A 13464-nucleotide genomic window follows, 5' to 3' on the forward strand; every position below is an offset into this window, starting at 1 on the left:
TGTTTTAGTCCAAACATCCCCAACCCAACCTGTTCTGGTCTAATCCTATTTCCAAACTGGATTTGAACTCAAAACAATTCAGGGTGGGGGGAGGGGAAAAAAAACAACTTGATCTTGTCCCAACACCATGATTCAAACTACTATTTTTCTTTCTGCTGTTGTTCTTGGATGAAGGAATGGGCTAAAAACAATATTTGCCCAATTATGATTCAACCTTTACAAACAATTGCCATTGTCTCAAACATAAATGGCCAAGGATCGTCACAACTCATGTGTTACCGGGTGAAAGCAGGTGACATTTCCGGATTGCTCACGGCCATCCACACCGCACTAGACAGAGTACACCAGGGGGTACCTGTCACCTCCTGATTCACAACACAGTAACCCCGTGAACAAATCATCCTTCTGTTCCACTGTTCAATCGTTTCTAGTGTTTAGATTCTGAGATTTGGAAAAAAAAAAAAAATCTGTCTGTTGTAGGCACAACTTCTTCCAAACTGTAAACTTTTGTTGTTACAAAACAGAAAGGAAGAGTTGGTCTTCCACAAATATTTGTTCCAGATGCTGGAAGAAACACAAGGTCTGTGCTTTTGAGTAGCCTACAGCTGATTGGAGTGGTTTAGTCAGGATAGGCTAGGTTAGGCTGAGGTAACGAGCCAGCTGCAGAGTATCTGTGGTTAATGCGGCAGGGTGTTGTGGGGCCCTGCTCCCCAAAGGCAATCAGAGACCACTGCTAATGGAGACCCCATCTCTGGGGTTCATCCCAGAGGGGAAGGAGATCCAGAGGGTCACACAGCAGATCACCACACCTCTCATCCCATTGGCCAGAACCACTTGCATGGCCCCACCGGGCGCAACAATACTGGGAAATATGGAGGAGCCTTGTTATTTGTAGATCAGAAAATGTGTCTTCCAAGTGGATGTTCCAGGATAGACAATAAACCCGTGAATCAACAGACAAGGGAAATACCTGGGCAAGGGCAGTGTTGTGCAGATAAGGAAGAACCTGATGACCCTGAGAGGTGAGCATTCAAGGGGTTGACTGAGGAAAGGCGTGTCATGCACCCCTCATCACGGGCCACAGAGATCTAACCCTGATGGTGGTGGCTCCTGTGTGCCCCCCAACCCAGGTTGGCACTGCTGCCATCCCAGGCCATTATCCCTCCCCGAACATCATCCCCAGGGCTCTGTACACCATGACTGGGACTCTGCTCTCTGTCTCTGGCCATCTCTGAGAGCGGACAATGGGGAAACCCACCAAGCCATACTCCAGGGGTCTGGAGGGAGGGCAGATGGCAGCTGTGGGCACCGTCTCCTGCTCTGCTTCTGGGGTCCCCTGGGCCCTGCCTTTTCCATGGGCCCCCATCACCCTCAGGCCAGCCCCTTCTCTGTTCCTGTTACCCCAGAGTTTCTCTGCAGGCCCCTTGACTGGTGTGGACTAACCGTTAGGACCTTGGTAACTCTAGCAGGCACATTGTTGCCTCCAAGAAGTCTGTCCTCTCCGTCCTGGTTAACAAGATCTCCATATCATTCAGATGTTCACCTCCAAGAAAGGTCCCTTTTCCCCAGCTCACTTATCACGTAGACAAGTAAGTATCTCTACATGACAAGTATCACATAGTTTTAAACCAATAGTTCCTTGGGGTGCCTGGGTGGCTCAGTGGATTAAAGCCACTGCCTTCAGCTCAGGTCATGATCTCAGGGTCCTGGAATTCAGCCCCACATCGGGCTCTCTGCTCAGTGGGGAGCCGGCTTCCCCCACCCGCTTCTCTCTCTGCCTGCCTCTCTGCCTACTTGTGATCTCTCTCTGTCAAATAAATAAAAAAATCTTTAAAAAATAAATTAAAAAAATGAATAGTTCCTCAACTTTGGTGGCATGTTAGCATATTATAATTTTAGAAAATTCTAAAAAAAATTAGTAATGCCTAGAATCTTGAGCTTTAAAAAAAATTTTTAACTCTTTTTTTTTTAAGAGCAATTTGAGGTTCACAGCAAAATTGAGTAGAAAGTACAGAGATTGCCCACACGCCTCTGTCTGCCACCCTGATACAGCCCTGATACACCCTATACCCCAGGTACATTTGTTATAACTGATGAACCTGTATGGACACATCATTATCATGGATCCTGCGCTTTTCTTTTTAAGATTTTATTTATTAATTTGACGGAGAGAGATCAAAAGTAGGCAGAGAGGCAGGCAGAGAGAGAGGAAGTGAAGCAGGCTCCCCATTGACAGAGAGCCTGATGCGGGGCTCAATCCTAGGACCCTGGGATCATGACCTGAGCTGAAGGCAGAGGCTTTAACCCACTAAGCCACCCAGGCACGCTGATCCTAAGCTTTAGATTCATGTTCCGGGGGGGTGGGGGGAGACTAGACATTAAATATATATATATTTTTTCTTTTTTTAAGTTCTCCAAGTGATTCTCATATACTGCCTGGGTTGAGAGCCCCTGACATGAGCCAATGATGAAGTGTGTTTTCCCAGCCAGAGACGGATTAGGGATGACCGTGGGACCCAGTTGTGGGCAATAGGATCTGAGAGGAAGTCTACTGGGAGATTCTGGGAACGTTTCCTCCCCTGGTAACAGAAGCCCAGAAGGGAGGACCCCTCTTCTTAGAGGTGGGTGTGTCTGGATGTAACATTCGGGATAGTGCAGCCATCTTGTGACTATGAGGACAGTCCCACTATGGCTCAGCAGACCTACAAGAAGGATATGGCAGAAGGATAGGAAACAACTTGGTTCTTCAGTATGGGGCTGATATAGATGCCCTGTCTTTAGAGTCTTTGTTCAGTGTGATAACAAAACTGTTCTTTAAAAAAAAAAAAAAAAAAAAAAATGGGGGGGGTGGCGCCTGGGTGGCTCAGTGCGTTAAGCCTCTACCTTCGGCTCAGGTCATGATCTCAGGGTCCTGGGATCAAGCCCTGCATTGGGCTCTCTGCTCAGCAGGGAGCCTGCTTCCTCCTCTCTTTCCTTTTCTCTCTCTTTCTCTCTCTCTGCCTGCCTCTCTGCCTCTTTGTGGTTTCTGTCTGTCAAACAAATAAATAAACTCTTTAAAAAAAATTTTTTTTTAGAAGAGTGTTTTCAGTTATTTGCATGTGCAAGCATGGAGGGAATCAGCCATTTTCCCCACAATAGACTCCCATCTTCCCCTCCCCTCTGCTGGCGTCCACCTCTCGTTCACACCTTATTCCAGCATCTTCCAAGCAGGGCTGGCTTGTTCCCCTACCTGAGACTCCCGCTCGTGATTTCTGGCAATTCCTCCGTCCCGGTCTCACTTCCCTGACCTTACAAGCAGATGCCAGCTGGACCTCCTGATTCCAAACACCTGTTGCCATCGACCCCTCACTCAGGCCACTGCCGCCCCCAAGCTCTGGACTCTGAAACCAGCGGGAAAGATGGCCAAGGGCATCTGGAGGCAGGAGACCCTGGTGTTGGCCCCATCTTTGCCTCTTAGCTTTCTTTGGGACTGCATCAGCCTCGTGAGAATGAGAAATGGAAAGTCCTGGCAGTGCAAAAACACAGGAGGACCTGGGAGCTCAGGGTCCAGGCTGGGTCTCTAGGAATGGCTCCCAGGGCACATGAGAACTGTCCAGCTCTCTGCCTTGGGAATCAGAGGTCACCTCTGCAACTCACAGCCGTGAATTGGGAAGGGGAGCCACCCCCATAACTGCATCTGGACCCCAATCAAATCAGTGAGTGAGTGCAAGGTGACAGGTGGAAAACCCCACGGGTCCACGCCCTTGCGTGTCAATCCAAGCTGCCAACTCCTGCACAGGTGTCCGTGAAGGACAGAATCTAATTTTCACCTAGAGCCCTGGCTGCAAGGGAGTCTGGGAGTCAAGTTCCAGCTCTTTGGCCCCCGCGGCAGAGAGCTGTTAGCAGGAAGCAGGCAAGGATGCTGAGAGCCAGCTGAACTTGGGGCAGATTCCTAAGCCCCTCAAGCCTGTTTCTTGATTTCCAAGGGAGTGTGATAGCAACACTGAGCTCTTCGGGTCAGCATGAGGATGAAATGAGATAATGTAATTAAAGCACTTGGTACTGTGCCTTGTGAGGGGCTGCTTACTTTCAGTTACTATTTTTGTTACTTTCTCCTGTGGTTCCCTGAGCCCAGGCAAAGCCCCTCACTCTGAAATAGGCACTGGAAGTCACTTGTGGGGTGGCATCTGCAGGGAGATTCAAAGGCACGGCCTCGAGAGGGTGGCCTGGCAATGGCCGTGGACAATCTCATCCAGCCCCAGCCTCCCCTAGACACACTGCTTCGGGCCTCCCGCCTACTGCCAGGCGGGCCACTTTCACCTCTCCAGCCTGGGGTGTGATATAACCTGCATCTTTTTACTTTGCTTACAGCAAAGCTTGAAAATACCAGTTGGGTGTGACTCAAAGTGTTTAATTCCTTAGAGGCTAAAAGGATTGTTTGGAGGCTCAGGGCAGCCACTTGGAAAGCAGCTGCCCAGGCTCACAGCCAGGTTCAGGAGGACAGGCAGGCACGGGCAGTCTCGCCATCAGTCACTCCTTTCTGGGAGATCTGCCTGGGGAAGGGGGGCAGCCCTGGGGCCCTGAGATGCCTCTTCCAACCCCATCACTGTCACGCCCTCGAGTCCCCTGCCCAGCCTCGAGGTCCTCCTCCACGATGGCAGCCCCCCTATCAAGTGATCTGGGAGCTCGCTCTAGGCATCTGTCACTTCTTCTGACTGGCATCAGCCTCTTAGCAAAGCCGGAGGACAGGGCAGCAGAGAGGGAGGACAGGGGTGGACGGCCGGTGGGACGATGGTGTCACCTCTCCAGTGTGATCTAGGCTCTTAAATCACCAAGACAGGGAGAAAGCTCACACCCTTGGTCCTCTCATGTGACAACAGTGCCAAATGACCGCCAGAGCCATCCCGGGAACGCTGCCCAGGCCCAGTCCCAGGGCATTACATTCACAGAACATCTTCCCTTTTGAGTCAGGACCAGACACGAGCTCACGTGTCCTCATGTGACCTTCTGGTAAATACATGTTCGTGCTGGTAGCTGTTTGTTGTTGTTGTTGTTGTTGTTTGTTTGTTTGTTTTGTTTTGTTTTGTTTTGTTGCTGGAGAAAGACAACAGCTCTCTGTGTCCCAAATCTCGTCGTCTGGTAGGAGTTTACGGGGTCTGGGACCAGACGAAATAGGAGTGATGACTTCTGCTCCAAACCCCGGCTCGGTGCCATGTAGGCTGGAGAGGCAGATGCAGAACCCATCAGCTCTTGCTTCCTCCCCAATCCTGGACCAAGGGGGGCCAGTGCGAGTTAATCACCCCCCTTCTTTTCTGTGGAACTGGCTCCGGGCTCCCGACACAGCAGGGCAAGGCGACCTGCCCAGGGGAGCCAAGCTGGAGGCTACAGCAATCTCGCTGCCCAGATGCAGTGGAAAGGACTTGTCCTTTGGATATAATACAGATCCAGCCTGATTCCAGGGGATGGAGGCAAACGCTTTGTTTCTTTGGGCTTTACTCCTTTCCTTTGTGAACCCCAGATCAGGTATCTGCCTGAGAAGGGTGGGAGGAAATCAAACCAGAGGAGGTGTGCGATGCTGTCCGCCCACTCAGTCACGATGGAGAGACCCTTGTTTCTACTTACACACCCGCATCAGTCAACACAAACCCTCCTCCACGTGGCGCAAACACAGTCTGCCTGGAACCGACAGGCATGGAAAGGCTGTGGAGGCCAAGAAAAACAAGGCTGTACCTACCTCGAGTCTAGCCCTGACAGAAGTACAGCCATCTTGGCAAAGCAAAAGCTGGCACCTTGCACCCCCTCTCCACCTGCCCCCCTCCCCTCAGTAGTATGTGTGACATTCCTCAGCCACCCCTGGCTGCCCTAAAAGAAAAACAAATAGTTAACTTGCAGAGATCACATCCTGTGGGACAGGAGTCTCCCTTGGTTTACAAATGTCCTAGTGATTTACAACAAAGAAGCTACCTTTTCAATAGCCAGTTTCCAGAGACAAATAACTCTGTTCCTTAAGCCCTAATGTCACCCTCCCCACCAAAAAACTGAAGGAGGCTGAGGCAGAAGGAAATGTAAATCAAGTTAAATTTCTTCTAAACCTAAATCTCACTAACAAGGACACTTGATAGGAGAAATGTGAAACTTTATCTCTAATCCTCCAAGATAGTGTCAGCAATCATTCCCAAGCATATGACCCACTGAGATACATCTAAAGGGTCTCACAAGAAGATTTTTATTATTGGTAATGAATAACCTTTTCCCCAGACAACAGCTAGCCCCTCAAGGTCCTGGAGATCTCGCTTCCAAAATTCCTTAGAGACTTACATCATCTGTAACCCCCTTTGTCCTCACCCACCATCGAGTCCACCCCTACTCTGCCTTTAAAAACTCTGATTATAATCTGGTTCAGGGTCCAAGTCCCTACTCCACTGTGTCGGGGCCCAAGCTTAAGCTTGTCAAATAAACCCTCGTGTGATTACATCAGTGCTTGGCTCGTTGGTGGTCTCTTGGATGCTAAAACTCGGGCATAATAAGGCCACAAGCCGAGCTTTCTCTTGAATCTTCCTCTCCAAGTCGTCCTTCTCTTTCTCAAAAGATTTGTAAGGCAGCAAACCTCCTTGTGCAGATGAGCAAGGCTGCTCAAGGAAAGAAACCCAGGGACTTCGGCAGTGTAAATAACAGAAAGATTATTTAAAGTCTGGGCTTTTTATAAATTAGTCTCCTCGAGTCTCTATGATCTTACCCGTATCAGGAGTCAAGGACTAGAATTTTTTCTTTTTTTATTAAAGATATTATTTATTTATTTGACAGAGAGAGAGAGAAAGATCACATGTAGGCAGAGAGACAGGCAGAGAGAGAGAGAGAGAGAGAGAGGAAGTGAAGCAGGCTCCCTCCCTGCAGAGCAGAGAGCCCGACGGAGGGCTTGATCCCAGGACCCTGAGATCATGACCTGAGCCGAAGGCAGAGGCTTAATCCACTGAGCCACGCAGGTACCCCAGGGACCATAATTTGAGGAAGAAAGAAAGAAAAGAGACCCTAACATCTATTAAATGTTTACCATGTTCCGGGCATTTCTGTATCAACACGTTCTCTGAGGTTTCAATTTTTTGTATGTGTTTTGTTTTTAATCGTGGCAAAATAGACATAATATAAAATTGAACACCTTAAACATTTGCAAGGGTTTCAGTGAGTCCTGTGAAGTATTGTTGTTCTCCAGAACTTTTTTTTTAATATTTTATTTATTTGACAGACAGAGATCATAGATAGGCAGAGAGACAGGCTTAGAGAGAAGGGGGAAGCAGACTCCCAGCTGAGCAGAGAGCCTGACGTGGGGCTTGATCCCAGGACCCTGAGATCATGACCTGAGTGACGGCAGAGGCTTAACCCACTGAGCCACCCGGGGACCCTCTCCAGAACTTTTTTCATCATGCCAAACTGAACCTCTACCCCCAGTAAACAACAGCCCCTCACTTCCTCCGCCCTATCACCTCCCCCATCAAACCCCTGGCAAACACCCTTCTCTTCTGTCTCTACGGACCTCACTACTGTAGGTGTTCATATAAGCACCTCATAGAATCCCTTATTTATCTTTTTGAGACAGACTGACACAATGTTTGCTTAATGTTCACGCGGTTCATGCGGTGCATGGCATGTGTCAGAATTTCCTTCCTCTTTAAGGATGAATGACTGCCCATTGTGTGGATTTACCGCATTTTATTTATGCCTTCATCCTTCAGTGGATATCTGGGTTGTTTCCACCTTCTGGCTATTACAAGTAATCCTGTTACAAACATGGGCGTGCAAATCTGTTTGGGTCCCTGCTTCCCATTCTTTGCGGGGAGATGGGGGAGACACCCAGAGGTGGAATGGCTCGATTATGGGGTAATTCCATCAATGTCGTGTTTTGATACAAAGGAAGAACCAGCCAAAGAGAAGAAATGACTTGCCTGCTGAGAAAGGAGCAGAATCAGAATTTAACCTAATTTAACCGAGCTTTGTTTCCACTTTCCTTTCTCACCCATTAAGATACACTGAGGCGGATGGAAAATGGCAAGAGTTTATTTGAGTAGAAACTTATTCGACCCAGGCAGTGCCAAACCAGAGCGATTACAAGCATTCCACTGATAGAAGCCCCGTGGGAGAGGCTTTTTTTTTTTTTTTTTTAAGAGAGAAAGAGGCAGATGCAAATCAAGGACATTATTTGTCTGTAGCTTAAGCCTTTGCTTTATGTCGAAAAAAGCCTCATTGACTGGGATTCGTTGTCCTTGGGTTTTGAGTTCTTAATCTTGAAGCATTTACAGGCTGAGTTCTGGGTTTGCTTCAACAGGCGACTAATTCCTTTCATTAACACTCCCTTGAGCAAACAGTTGAGTTCAGCGAACTACCTCATGAAAGGGGTACAGGAGTGATGGAAAGTGGGGGTGAATCCTTTCCTCCCCGGCTGCCATGTGGTCTGATGGGTCAGGAAGGGTCCTGCTGGATGGTTTGGGAGCACCCCTGGCCCTTACGCTCCACGGCAGGCCTCCCCAGCAAGACCCACAGCCACACCCCATCAGACAGCGGGGACAATATGGCACAGAGGCTGAGGGTAGGGTGGGGAGCTGGCAGGCCCCCATAAGTCAGGTTGCAGGGAACAACCCTCCACTCAGATCACCTCAACTGAAAAAAATGGGATGGCAAGATACGGTGTCATCTCATAGGGAAAAGGAACAGCCAGGCCACACAGAGACTGGAAATGGGAAAATGTTTTAAAACAAAAGAGTGAATGGCCCACATCGTCGCCCCTTCCCTCTGGTGGTGACGGGGTGTCCCATCTCTGCCTCTCATGGGGTCTGCTATTCTCTTTTCTCCTGCCAAATCGGCTGCCTCCACTGTCTTTGCCCCCAGTGGCCACTTTAGCATGGGGGTTTCATACAGCTCTGCCCAGCCTGGCAGGGCCCAGCTTCCCCAAGATGCCACATCTCCATCGGCCTCCTGGACCGGCTTTCAGGCCCAAGTGCAAAGTCCTGGGAGAGAGCATCTGACTGGCCCAACCTGATGGGGAGGCAATCACGGGGCACACAGGACCCTCCCCACTTCTGGGCACGGTGTCAGTCCAGTGGGGACCCCTGAGCAGCCCCTCAGGGCATGGTCCACGGTGGGAGGAGGTGTCCACATGCTTCCCCTGCCCTTCTGCGTGATCGTGGCCAGAGCGAGTGGCTCTAGCAGGCATGTTATCCCCAGCTGGGTGCCCCCAGGCTATGTAATCCGGTAATCCGGGCCATCTGCGCACAGGCTGGGCTGAATTACCACTTGTTTTTAAATAAAGGCGGATTTATTCCCACCATTTGGCCGCCTGGAGCCAGGGCCCAGCTTCCTGTTTGCACTCAGGACACGTCACGCTCCAGCGCCCAAGGCAGGTGCGCTGGCCTGGCCTCACTTTGACCTTGGAGAACCTCTTGCTTCAGGCCAGTCGCTCCCTGTCCATGGAGGATGGGTGGCCCATGGGAGGGATCCCTGCACCCAAGCCTTCAGGTCCTGGTCCCTGAATGGGCCCTGCTGGTGGCTAGACAGATCCCATCTGGAGAGATCTCCAGGGCTCCCTCATCCAGCACAAATAGCTATCTCCTGGCCCTGAACTCCCCGTTCCCCAAAAAAACCCAGAGTCAAGACTTCCTGGGAGCTCAGATCTCCCAGCCCTGTGCCTTCCAAATCCTCCAGCACTCTCCCTCTCCTAGGGAGAGGGACATGGTGGGGAGCGAGGGGGACACCCAGGGGTTCCACACCCACGTAGAGCCACCATCATCTCCACCCCAGGCTCTGCTGGGCTGTCCCTTCTGGTGCCTCAGGATACCAAAGGTCTCATGACACTTCTGGGCTGACGTTCTCGGGACCTGCTTTCAGGGAAGCACCCCTCCCTGCATCCATAATAGGTGCCGCTCACAACCCCTTCTGCCCCCTACCCCCTGAGTCCCCACTGCTATTCCTGCTGGTCCTGGCTCCTGATTGGCTGGCCTGACCTGCCCTTACCTGTTTTCTCGCCATCCTTCGGGATCTCCAGCACACCCACCTGTCCTGGTGGCAGTGACCTAGGGTTTGAATTGGGTTCAGCCTAGCCCCAGTGTGGGACTTTGCTGGGTCCGAGCCATCTCAGAGCCTCAGCCTTGCACCGGGTGTGGGGATAACCACCCTGAACCCACAGATGAGTGAGGTTGTGCCCCTTACACCTGTTGCATCTGGAACATTCCCTGACATGGACCTCTGTGGGTGGTTGTCTCCTCCCAAAGAAGCCCTGTACCCCTTCACTGTCACCTCCGCTTTCCCCTGCTCCCCCCACCTCTGCCCCAGGAAATCACGAATTTACTTTCTATCTGTGTGGCTTTGCCTCTAATGGCTATTTCCTGCAAGTGGATCACATGCTTCGTGGTCTTCCGTGCCAAACTTCTTCCACTTCTCATGTTTTCAAGCTTGTCCCTGTGGTATGCGAGGTCCACGCTTCCTTCCTTTTTACGGCGAATAAAAGCCCATTGTCGCACAGCTCCTGCTTTATTCATCCCTGCGTCCGGTCGATGCACATTCGGGTGGTCCCCGCTTTTGGTGACTGTGACGTGCCCTACCATGGCATTCTTAAACTAAGCGACAAGGGGGAGGGTATTTTCCTTAGACCTCAGTAAATGCTACCCCTTTATTATGATTTGGTCTATCAGCTTTTAATAGACTTTATTATTATTATTATTATTATTATTATGGGAGCATGGAGCTCAACACCAGGCTTGAACTCACCATGCTGAGATCAAGACCCAAGCTGAGATCAAGACAGCAAGACAGTCAACCCACTGAACCCCCTGGGCACCTCCGATAGACTTTATGTTTCAGAGTGCTTTTAGATTCATATAAAAATTGCACAAAAAGTGGGTCACCTGGGTGGCTCAGTCTGTTAAGCGACTGCCTTCGGCTCAGGTCATGATCCCAGGGTCCTGGGATCGAGCCCCGCATCGGACTCCCTGCTCAGCAGGAAGTCTGCTTCTCCCTCTGCCTGCTGCTCTGCCTACTTGTACTCTCTGTCAAATAAATTAATTAATTTTAAAAATTGTACAGGAAGTATAGTTTTATTTCAACTCCCTTCTCTCCCCCTCCCCCACCCCCACTTTTCCCCATTATTAATCCTTTGCAAGAGGATGGTGGTACATGAATTATAACTGACTAATGAGTATCAATACAGATTATTCATTGAAGTCCAGCATATACACCAGCGTTCAGTCCTGATGGTGTACGTTCTAGAGGTTTCAATCGATATGTAATAGCATGGACTCACCATTCTAGTATCGTACAGGATAGTTTTTCCACACGAAAAATTCTCCTTCCCAACCATTCAGCCCTCCCTCTCCACCCACCTCCGGCCACCACCAATCCTGTCACTGTCCCCAGTCAATGTCGCATAATCGGAATCATTCAGTGTGCAGCCTTTCCAAATTGGTTTCTTTCACTCAGCAACACACATTTCAGGGGCCTCCCTGTCTTTTTATGGCTGGAGAGCCCATTTCTCTCTAGGGCTGAATCATCGTCTTTATTCGTGTGGACTTTTTCCCAGTAGGAAATGCCCCCCGCCATCTTTGGGGTTTGGGGAGCCTTGCCCTTGGCAGGTCTCACTAGGAACCTTGTTGTTCCTGCTGAGGCTCTCACAGCTTTGCCCCCCACCTCACCTCCAGGCCTGGAAGTGCCTTAAGTTTCTGTCAGGACCAGGCTCTGGGCATTTCTGTGGGGAAGGCGCCCAGTGAAGCCTTGTGAGAGGAGGGCATGAAGGGGTGAGGCTGGAAGGGGAGAGGTGCTGGGTGGACACAGAAAGAGAAGGAAGCAGCTACCTTGGGGGGGGTGTGAGCGGCCATGGGCATTTTGGTCACCGCTCAGCTGATAGCCTGGGGACAGGCAGGAGGCAGACACCTTGTCCTTTCCAACTGTTCTTTGTCCTGAAGCTGGATGTGGAGCTGAGGGACTGGAAGGCCAGAGTCACCATTCTCCCCAGTGGACAACTGGGAGTTTTTTCAGTCAAGGGGCAGTGAGGGGGGCGATCAGAGAGAGAAACTCTGGCTCCCCAGCCTGGGGATGTGGGGCTTAGGGTAGCCAAAGGGCAAACAAAAGGGTGAGTCCTGGTGAAGTGTAACCAAGCGAAGAAAGAGGTTAACAGAGGCCCTGGCATCTGCTGTAGCACCCGGGGCAATCAGTTACCTGAGGGCAGACCCAGGCCCAGGCCCCCACCTCAGCCTCCCCTCACAACGTGGGCCTTGTTCTCCAAGTGCTGCTGGAGTCACTCTGTGCTGGCCTGTGGCAGGCGGGGAGCCTGAGACCTCCCGAGTTTTCTGGGCTGTGAGATTTGCCTAGGTCAGGAGCTTCTGGTTGGTTCCAAACGTGTCTCCTTACCCCACGGCTGTAAGCTCTTCCCGACACACTCCGAATGCCTTGTGGTACAAGTGAGGCTCCGTGTAGGGGACCCACTACCCTGGGGGGAGTAGGGAGGAGGCTCCCGTTCTTGACTAAAGCCTCTTTAACCCCAGGGTATGTTGGGGGGGGTCTTGCAATGCCTCTCCCTTCGTCCTCACCCCACCTCCTACTAACACCAGGATTTGTGGCTTGAGGTCCTTCTTCCGTGGGAGGCTTCTGACAGGCCCAGGGGGGGCCCTCACCAGGAGGGGGACCTCATCTGTCTACCCCTGCTGGGCAGGGGCTGTGGGTAACAGGCGGATGGGGGAGGCGGGATGGGGCAGAAGGAGGGGAGCAAGTGTGCCTGTCTGTGGTGGGTCACAGATGCTGAGGGTCACCTGCCACTCTTCCCAGTTGGGAAACGGAATCTGTTTAGTCTGGGCAGGCCCTGTGGTCAGCTTGGGCCCAACAGACAGAAGTGACCCGTGTCAGCGCCCCCAGCTGTGTCTTGACACAAAATTGGCTGCCTCTTGCACTCCTGGAGTGTTCTCTCTTCAAGCCAACCCTGCACGGTGAGCAGCCCAAGCAAACCAGGGAATTCTGCGGAGGAAGACCCCAGTGGGCAGGGTGGCCCTCAGCATGCACCCCTGCCAGCCCCCGTGAACTGTCTGGCCCAGGCCTGCCCTCTGGTCTCACATCAGCTAATCCCAGCAGCCCAGTCTCAGCACACAGACGGTGGCTGATTTAAGACAATAAGTTTTGTGGGGGGGGGGGGGAGGAGGATGGATCCACTATGAAGGATTTCTTTCCACCTGCAGGGCATCCCATCTTTTGGGGGAGCCCACTGCCCCACTCCAGGTGGCCACAGCACCCCTACTCCCCACCTGTTCCTCTTCCCTTCCCGGCACCAGCACCGGCTGGCTCCTGCTCCATCTTCCAAGCATTGGCTTCTGGGATGGAAGGTGTTTGCTGCTGAGTCATCTTGGGAACCTGGAGTCCAAAGTTGCCCGGATTCTCTTTGTTTTCCAGGCTGGTTGCTCAGCTTTCTTCCGCCAATGATTACTTGCTGATAATCATTACTTGCTGATAATTCCC

Source organism: Mustela nigripes, chromosome 16, assembly GCF_022355385.1.
Source record: "Mustela nigripes isolate SB6536 chromosome 16, MUSNIG.SB6536, whole genome shotgun sequence".
In the NCBI taxonomy this organism is placed as follows: domain Eukaryota; kingdom Metazoa; phylum Chordata; class Mammalia; order Carnivora; family Mustelidae; genus Mustela; species Mustela nigripes.